The sequence below is a fragment of the Chrysochloris asiatica genome, unplaced genomic scaffold, assembly GCF_000296735.1.
Source record: "Chrysochloris asiatica unplaced genomic scaffold, ChrAsi1.0 scaffold00323, whole genome shotgun sequence".
Classification (NCBI taxonomy): domain Eukaryota; kingdom Metazoa; phylum Chordata; class Mammalia; order Afrosoricida; family Chrysochloridae; genus Chrysochloris; species Chrysochloris asiatica.
The window spans coordinates 1,770,473-1,780,949 of record NW_006408841.1 but is presented as its reverse complement, the minus strand read 5'-3'; positions in this window follow the sequence as shown (position 1 = coordinate 1,780,949).

Here is a 10,477-nt window from a genome sequence, read left to right as displayed (position 1 = left end):
CATCCTACCAAAGGCTCTGCTGTGTGAACTGAATATCAGAATGACAGCAAACAAAGGGAAAAGGTGTCAAGTCAAAAGGAAATGCATCAGAGGAAAGGGACATTTACCTGGAATTGTCAAGACACAACTTAATTTCCATCAATTCCTAGCTTAACATTCCTTGTTTCCTGATGCTAGTAGGCAATATTTCAAAAGCACGCAGTTTCAAAATTTTGATGTAATGTACTTGGAACTGATTGTTATGCTCTGGCCAGTGGTTTCAGATTTCTAGCCACCCTAGGTAGGGTTTCCAAGGAGCTGCTGCTGGGGGAGAGACTCCTACCTTGTAGCAAGCTGCTGCAATTGTGATATGCCTTGGAATCAATTCAGACTCATAGTGACCCGGTAAATGGTTTCTCAGGAGATGTTGTGCTCCAGTGCTCGTCAAACAGTGCCACCCCAGGACTCCTTCATTGGTAATTGGTTGTAGATCACTCAATTCTAGTTGAAGTATTTAAGAAAACAGAAGAAGTGGAAGCAGAATCACTCTTCTAAACCATTTGAATTGTAAACATTGCTCAACGGGTAATTTTTTCCTCTTCCCAGCTACATTCTATTATCTCATTGAGATCCTATGTAACACAATCTATGGTACCCTCCCTTTTGTGGTCTTAAGTTCTGGTTGAACCCTCTACCAGAGCCACCATTACCTCCTCTCTGATGCACCTGGGCTGTTTGTTGTACCCCCTCCAGAACCAACATGGCCTTCTTCCCACCATGTGTTTGTGGTTTGGTCCACATCCTTGCCTATCCCCTCTCGGATGTGCATTTGGTTTCAGTTGGCCCTTCTAAAAGTAGCACCACTACTAGCTACTGGATTTGTTTGGGGATGTGCTTGAGTTATACACATAACTTTGTCACTTCCTACCAATTCTGAGTTTTAGATGGTGGGTTTCCCCTCTTCAAGAATCAGTCCTGTCTACTCCAGCCTGTATTACCATCCTCACTTGGATCCTCCACCACCGCTCCATCAATTCTGAGGGGTGACTCACAGCAGAAAGGGCTGCTGTTAGGATGGCTGACTGAACATCCTCTGTGGGAGGTGAGTCCTGAGAAACCTCACTCACTGCCCCAGACTCTGTTGCACTCCCCGTCGATGGCAGATGTTCCTTCTTCATGTTCTCAAAAGATGCACGAGGTCTGGAATGCTCAAAGCCTGTACACAGCCTGTCATGGGTAAAACAGGAATTAGACTTCACTCAGTTTATCTACATCTTTCAGAAATGAGGCCATAACTCCTTTCCCCTCCATTTGACGATGCTCCTAGGTCTCAGCAAAACCTTTTATTTCCTCCAATTACAGGCCTCCCCCACTCTTGTAACCCACTGCTCATCATTTGGAACTACTTGATGGTCTTCTTTCCAGCACACATACTACACGCCATATGGGCCGCATTGTCCAGGTGATCTCCGAGATCTTGACAACTAGACATTGCACTACCACCAATCTTCATGTCTATCTTGGTTGTGAGTTTTGACAAAGGTGAGACCTCTATGTCAACAAAATCTGTAACCATACAATTAGGCTCCCAGACCTTAGGACTGATGTCCCAGCTAGCACCAGGCCTTACTGGCTTTATGGGAGGCCAACCCTGGAGATCCAGGCTTTGTTCTCCACTCTTTCCTATTCTCACCATTTGATTACCTTCTTCATATACATCTTACTATTCAGTATCTGTCTCCTCAATCGATTGCCTAAGGTGATTTCCTCTTGGTTCCAGCACATTCACCTACAAGTAGTGAATTTATAAGATGACACCACACTTTTACCACAATTCCTCCTGAGCCTTTAACACAGACAGATTTCTACCTTGTTAGGCAGGCCTAGGACCCAGAACCAGCTGGAAGTAGCCCCCTTACTAACAAATATTTTGGGTTGCAAGTCTCTGTGTGGGGAAAGAGTATGGTAAGGGGACAGGAGGAAAATTACTGATGAAAAAGATCAGTAGTAAGAGCAGTGGGAAAAATTAATAGAACTATTTTTTTAATTTTCAGTTTTTTATTGTGTGATAATTTACATGGGGGAACATTAGTTTTACTTTCATTCTATCATACATCCTTTCATTGCCATAGTTACCATCCCATCCATGCATCATCACCCAATCAAAGGGTATACCCCCCAGGTCTCCTCAACCCCCCATGGTCCTCAGCACACAGCCCCCTTCCCTCCCTGGATTTCAAGTCATCAGCCACTCCATCTCTCTGTGTCATCCTCTCTGTCTCCATCTCAGGCCTCACTGCTTCTCTAGGTGGGGTTCTGATCTCCACTTTTCTCCAGTGATGTTCCCAGGCCTTTGCTCCTAGACTGAAAGGTTAATCACTACCCTCCTTGCTAGAAAATATCTGCCTTTACATTTCCTCACTGGTGAAGTGTCTGTTCATATCCTGTGCCCTTTTCTTAACTGGGTTGTTTGTCTTATTTTTGTAGATGTGTAGCATTTTCCTATATATTTTAGAAATTAGTCCCTTATCCGAAATGTCGTTGCAGAAGATTTTTTCCCAGTTTGTCGGTTCCCTTTTTACTCTCTTGGTGAAGTCTTTTGATACGCACAAGTTTTTAATTTTTAGTAAGTCCCACTCGTTTATTTTGTCTGTTTTTGTTTGTGTACTTTTCAAAATGTGTGGCGGTCTGTAAATGTTCTGGATTAGTGCTCTCATGTTTGTCCCTAGTTTTTCATTGATGATCTTCATAATTTTGGGATTCACATTTAGCTCTTTAATCCATGTTGAGTTCATTTTTGTATAGGGCGTGAGACAAAGGTCTTGTTTCAGTCTTTTACATATTGCTTTCCAGTTCTACCAGCACCATTTGTTGAACACTGTCACTTCCCCATGCAATGTGCCTAGGCACTTTGTCGAAGATCATTTGGCTGTACGTGGTTGGGTTGATAATCTGGATTCTCGATTCTGTTCCATTGATCAATGTCTCTTTCATTGTACCAGTACCAGGCTGTTTTGACCACCATAGCCATGTAGTATAGTTTGAAATCAGGGAGTGAGAGACCTCCAAGCTTGTTCTTCCTTTTAAGCAGTGCTTTGCTTATCCTAGGTCTCTTCCCTTTCTATATAAAATTAGTCATTGTCCTTACCATCTCATTGAAGAATGTTGTTTGAACCTGGATTGGGATTGCATTGTAAGTGTAAGTTGCTCTGGGTAGTGTTGACATTTTCACAATGTTGAGTCTTCCTATCCAGGAACATGGTATGTTCTTCCACTTCTGTAGGTCTCTTTTGGTTTCTTGTAGTAGTGCTTTGTAATTTTCTTTGTATAAGTCCTTTGTTTCTCTGGTTATGTTTATTCCTAGTATTTCATCCTTTGCATGGCTATTGTAAATGGTATTGCTTTCCTAATGTCCTTTTCATCATTATTGCTGTTGCTATAGAGAAATCCAATTGATTTTTGTGTGTTGATCTTATACCCTGCCACTTTGCTGAATCTTTCAATGAAGTCTAATAGTTTTTTTGTTTTTTGTTTTTTGTTTTTTGTTTTTTTTACTGAGTCTTTGGGGTTTTCTATGTATAGGATCATATCATCTGCAAATAGGGAGAATTTTACTTCCTCTTTGCCAATTCGAATGCCTTTAATTTCTTTATCATGCCATATAGCTCTGGCTGAAACTTCCAGCACAATTTTGAATAGGAGCAGTGATAAAGGGCATCCTTGTCTGGTCCCTGTTTTCAGGGGGAAGGCTTTCAGTTTCTCTCCATTGAGTGTGATGTAGGCTCTTGGTTTTGAATATATGCTTTTGATTATGTTGAGAAATTTTCCTTCAATTCCTACTTTGTTGAGTGCTTTTATCAGGAATGGATGTTGAATTTTGTCAAATGACTTTGCTGCGTCAATCAATATGATCATGTGGTTCTTTTCCTTTTCTTATTTATATGATGGATTACGCTGATCATTTTACTGATGTTGAACCATCCTTGCATCCCTTTTATGAAGCCCACTTGGTTATGATGTATTATATTTTTGATGTGCTGTTGGATTCTGTTGGCTAGGATTTTGTTGAGAATTTTTATGTCTATGTTCATGAGGGATATTTGTCTATAATTTTCCTTCTTAGTGATGTCCTTCCCTGGTTTTGATATGAGGGTTATGCTAGCTTCATAAAAAGTTTTGGGGAGTTTTCCATCCTCTTCTATGTTCTGGAATAATTTGAGTATAATTGGTGACAGTTCTTCTCTGAAATTTTGGTGGTCGGGAGTTTCTTGATGATCTGGTCAATTTCTTCTTTTGTTATGGATTTGTTCAAATTTTCTACTTCAGTCTGAGTAAGTTTAGGTAGGTTGTGTTTTTCTAGAAATGTATCCATCTGATCCAAATTTTCGAATTTGTTGGAGTACAGCTTTGCATAGTATTCTAGTATTATCTTTTTTATTTCGTTTGGTTCTGTTGTGAATTCACCTATGTGGTTACTAATATGATTTATTTGTGTCCTCTCCCTCTTTCCTTTAGTTAGTTTTGCCAGTGGTTTGTCAATTTTATTAATCCTTTCAAATAACTAGCTTCTTGTCCTGTTGATTCTTTCTATAGTTTTTCATCTCATTTATTTCTGCTCTCATCTTTATTATTTCCCTTCTTTTGGTGACTATAGGTTCCCTCTGCTGGTCTGCTTCTAGATGTTGAAGATGCTGTGTTAATGTGTTGATTTTGGCTCTTTCCTCTTTTTGGATGTGTGCATTTATTGCAATAAATTGACCTCTCAGGACTGCTTTCACTGTGTCCCAAAGATTTTGGTATGTTGTGTTTTCATTTTCGTTTGTTTCTAGGAACTTCATGATTTCACGTTTAATTTCTTCTTTTACCCAGTCGCTTTTCAGCAGAGTGTTGTTCAGTTTTCATGTATTTGACTTTATTGTTTTGGTCTTCTTATTGTTAATTTCTGGTTTTATAGTGTTGTGGTCTGAGAAGATGCTCTGTAGAATTTTTATGGTTGTGAATTTATGGAGACTTGCTTTGTGGCCTAACACATGGTCAATTCTGGAAAATGTTCCATGTGCACTGGAGAAGAATGTGTATTGTGCCGTTGTTGAATAGAATGCTCTGTATATATCTATGAGATCGAGTTGGTTGATTGTGTTGTTAAGTTCTTCTGTAGTATTGTCAAATTTCTTTCAATTCCATTAAGGTTTGCTTCATGTATCTTGGTGCTATTTCATTGGGAGTGTATACGTTTATTATAGTTATGTCATCTTGCTTGATTGACCCTTTGAGCAGAACAGAACGAGACTACATCAACAAACACAAGGGAGCTCAGAGATCAAGTGAAAGACATAAACATAGCAATGTCAAAGAAGGGACAAACGCAGCAACAGAAACCAGGTGGTAGGGATACCAGGTAAATTACAGGGTGTAATCGAGTATCCTAAATGCAGAGAAAAGTTAATAGACCACAAGGTAACTCCAAAGAAAGTTAACACTCCACAACATATCATAAAAACAAACCCCCAACGGAACAAGCGAACAGAGAAATTAGGAAGAAACTGACCAGAATCAATTCAAAAAACACAAACCCAATTCAAGAAGGAAAGCAGAACCAAAGAACAAACAACACCGCCAAAAAAAAGTAACATAATGACAGCAATCAATTCACACTTATCAATAATTACACTGAATGTCAACGGATTGAATGCACCAGTAAAGAGACAAAGAGTGGCAGAATGGATAAGAAAACAAGATCCATCAATATGCTGCCTACAAGAGACACAACTTACACAGAAAGACAAAAACAGGCTAAGAGTCTGCCAGGGTCTGGCCTCGGCAAGGGGGTGAGTACCTGAAGATGGGGTGTCCAGCGATGATGGCGAGAGAGAGAGAGAGAAAAAAAAAAAAAAACAGACACAAAGAAGACAGAGACACAGGTTTGATGCAAGCTGCCATACAGACTGCTCGGTGGCAGACATTGCACCCAAAACTAACTCTAGGTGAGATGTCTGGAGGGGGTAGAGAGAAAGAAACACTCGGAGACCAGAGTGGATACAAGCTGACAGGCAGATAGTCCTGCTGCCCAGAATGCACACAGAACTATCTCTACCCCAGTCTTTTATTAACTTTTTTAAGGAAGAGATCTTTACAGAAGAAGAATGGGATTATTCAGATAAGACAATTCTTAATGATTCAGAGACAATCTTTAAGATAATTTAAGCCAGTAAACCTTACTTAAACCAATATTCCTTTCTTCCTTACTGGGTTTAACTTTCACTTGGATCAAACTGATTGAACCCAGGGTGGTCCAAGGGAGTTTCCCCCATTGTCCTTAATCCCGTATTCCCAGAATTTACCACTGCACCCCAAGTGAATATACCCCGGGCAGTTCCTCTCCAGAGCCTCCCTGCTTAATCCCAGTAAACCTGTCCTTGTTCGTCCTCTGAGGAAGTTTTACTGCTTTGGTTCTAGGGGGGAAATCTTGACCTTAGAAATTTAGGGGAATATTGCATTTCTCTGTGGACATCCAGGGCTCATGTATGAAATTATTAACAAGCACAACGAAACAATCAGATGAGGGACAGTTTGCTAAGTCTGCTAGGTGGCCAGAGTGTGGCCATCAGAGCCTGTGGCCTGTACGGTCCGCCACACTTGGGCCCACGTGGCCCTGAATTCCTGACTGGGTCAGCGTGGTCTACAACAAGAATTAAAGGATGGGAAAAAATATACCAAGACAACAGCAGGAATAAACAAGCAGGAGTGGCTATACTAATATCCGACAAAGTAGACTTTAAGATAAAAACTAGCTTAAGCGACAAAGAAGGACACTATCTCATGCTCAAAGGGTCAGTCGAGCAAGACGACATAACTAGAACCATTTTTAAAGTCCAAATATTAAGAGGGGCAGAAGGTGGGCAAGAGATTACAAATCTATCACCTTGTCAAGTTGTTGCTATTCTTAAGTGTCAGTGAGTCCGTCACAATTCATAGTGACCCTGTGTAGTGTTTTCAAGGAGTGACTGGTGAGTTGCAACTGCCTAACATGAGGTTCAAAGGGACCTTGAGTTCAGTGCTTTAGCCCATAGCACCACACCTTGTCAGGTAGGCAAGGATATGAACAGGACCCATGCAGAGTTTGGAAACTGTCTCTCCCTATAAAGCTACCCATGGGGAATTGTTAACCATCAGCTACCTATTAACTTCCCTCATACTCAGTTTTCAGAGTGTTTTTCAAACCTGGTGGAACAGCTTCTGTTGCTTATTGCCACATTGTGACAAAAATACCTTAGCCTGTGAGCATGAAGAGGCCCTCTGTCTATGTGAAACAATAGAGCTACTTGAAAACTCAGAATTTCCCATAGCCATCATAGCTCCCCTGGCCTTGAGGCAGATAGGGCAGGAACAAGCCTCACAGGTATAACTCCCCTGGCCTCAGGGGAGATAAAGCAGACACAAGCCTCCCAGATGGTGTTTATTGTGTAATTATAGTCCCAGGGCATTCCTTAAAGTAATTAACTATGTACCTCAAGGACCCTGGCACCAATGTGACTGATTTGCAGCCCTGTTATTCTACCTTTGTAAATTGATACATAGTTTTGTTATTCTACCTATGTAAACTGATTTGTAGCCTTTTTGTCCTGGCCTTGTTAGCTGTTATCTAGTCTCCCTATTAGCAAACTAACTTGCTACTTTTGCTTCTGTACTCCCTGCTTCAGCAAATTCCTTTAGATATGCCCCTGATCCTGAGCCAGGAATGTAGCCTATATAAACTATCAGTGACACAGAAGACTCAGGAGAAGCTATAGTTTCCCTGCCGTCCGGCTATAGCTGTATGTTGTGCCAATAAAATTCTCTAAATTGGACATTATAGTGGTCATCATCCTTCTTTGGGACTTGAACCTGTAACATATGGAACACCTGACCAGCAGGTTTTGCTTTTTTGTGCTTTAATAAACCTCTTTTATAGTGTATTGGTTACAAATTGGGCTGCTAATCTCACAGTCAGCAGTTCGAAATTACCAGCTGTTCCGCAGGAGAAAGATGAGGATTTCTGCTCCCATAAAGATTTACAACCTATGAAACCCTATGCAGGGTCACTATGAGTCAGAACCAACTCCCCAGCACACAACAACAACATAAGTACTTCATGACACTGTCATCTTCTGTAGCTAATTCTACCATCACTCTAGTGTTTCCCAGGATCTCCAGCACCTCCGCCCTGCTTCCTCTCTAAATTTGAGTGACTCTTCTTAATCTGCCTGTCAGGATGTCCTAGAGTTATGCTCTTGATCATATTAACCCTTCTGGCAGCCCTTTCAGACTTTGGTCTGGGTATTATGAATTTGCCTAACCATCTTGAAATGCACTGTGACACTATGTACTCAAAGCCTTGAAATGTTCCTATTGCTTTATTCAGAAAAAGCCCATTGGTAGTAATCCACCCTCATGAAATAACCATACATGCATCCATAAATCTCATGATTGTATTGTCAATAGGAAAAGAAATATGGAGACAGATGTGTGGGTAAGAACTGAAGAAATGGTTGGGGAAAGGCCAGAGACAAAAGAGACTGAAACAGAGTTTGGCAGCAGTTTGCAGGTTCATCCTGAAATACCTTGCTTTGGAAGTGAATCCTGAGGAGTCTCCACACTGCCCCAATCTCTAGAATATTTCCTAACCACTTCACTTAAGACTTTTATCATCTTGTTAAACCAGCCACCAGCCCAATGACCACAGAGCCTAGAAGTGGGAGAAAGGGATTGCAGCACAACCAGAACAACTGCACTCCAAAGAGCTGAGCACACCTCCTCTATCAAACACAAATGCGTCCCTGAGTGAGTGCTCAGACCCTAAAGAACCAGGCCCCTAAATATCAGCTAATATGGGATGCAGTTCCCTGAGCTCCAGTCCTCAGTGCTTCTAGAGAACAACTGTTGCTAAGGTTGGCAGTTGCTGAGAAATCTGATGGTTGTCAGCATTCTGAGAATGGGGTCGTGGGTGAAAGAGGGCCACTCTGAAAGGCCAGAAGTAAAAGAAGTGACTAGATGAGGGAGAAACTATGAGCATCCAGGTTATTAAGGAAGCAGTCAAACAAAAACAGTCTCAGGGCAGAGAAGAAGTGCTGCTCCAATTCCTGTGGCTCCTATTAGTCCCACCTCAATGTTTCTGGTGTCCTGTTAACCTGCTCACGTAGTGGTCTTCTCTCATCCTTGTCCTCTCATGTTCAGTCTTTCACCTCCTATCCCACTGCACTCCATTACCTTCCCACAACCTCTCTCTCCCCATTCCAGGAGTTTCAGCACCCGTGTCCCTCTGTCTGTGAAGCTTTCAAATTTCTGATACGGTCAGTACTACTTCCTTCGTGAAGGCCTCTCACACCTCAACCAGATTCTCTGACTGACCTGCCCCCAGTTTTACCCTGCTGGCCTTTTACACAGTTTCTACCGCCCCCATTCCTACAGGACATTTGCACCCAAGTCATGGTCCTATTCCCCTCACCCATCTTTCAGGCCATTATGAATCAATGGCCTTCAATGCCTACACTTAGGTGGTTTTCCAGGCTGCATCAAGCCATGGTACCAAATACCTTCACTCTTCACAGTTCTCAAGACTGCAAGATTGCCAGAGTACCAGGCTGGCACCCTGACCACCAGTCATGTCAGTATTTTTACATGGTCACATTAACCTTGTATCTTTCCTAGAATGAAAGCCCTATCTGTAGAAAAAGCCACTTCCACTTCTTTACTTGAAAAATCTTCACTGTGATAATGAACTCAGTGCAGAAAATTTGCTGCCAACTAAAATTTTAGCAACAATTATACAACTGGTGTTTCTCTTGAAAAGATATTGGTGCCCACTAAACTTGCCTTTTGTAGACAAAATTATTAAGGTTCGGTGTTGTTGTTGTCAGGTGACATGAAGTCAGAATCAACTCATGGTGACCCCATGCACAGCAGAACGAAACAATGTCCGATCCTGGGCCAACCTCACTACTGCCGCCACACTTGATGCCATCAATGATGTCACCTGGCTGATCCATCTCGTTGGGGGTCTTCCTCTCTTTCTCTGACCCTTCATCTTACCCAGCATGACATCCTTCTCTAGCGACTGTTCCCTCCTGACAATATGTCCGAAGTATGAGAGACGAAGTTTAGCCAGCTTGGCCTCCAAGGAGCACTCTGGCTGCACCTCTTCCAAAAGAGATCTATTGGTTCTTTTGTCAGTCCATGGCACTTTTAGTATTCTCAACACCACAATTCAAAGGCATCAATTCTTCTATGATTTTCCTTATTCACTGTCCAGCTTTTGCATCCATATGAGGTTATTGAAAATACCATGGTTTGGGTCAGGTGCACCCTAGTCCTGAAGCTGACATCCTTGCTCTTCAACACTTTAAAAAATTCCTATGCAGCACATTTGCCTAATGCAATACGTCCTCTGATCTCTTGACTGCTGCTTCTGTAAAACGTTGATAGTTGATCTAAGAAGAATGAAGTCCTTGACAACTTCAAT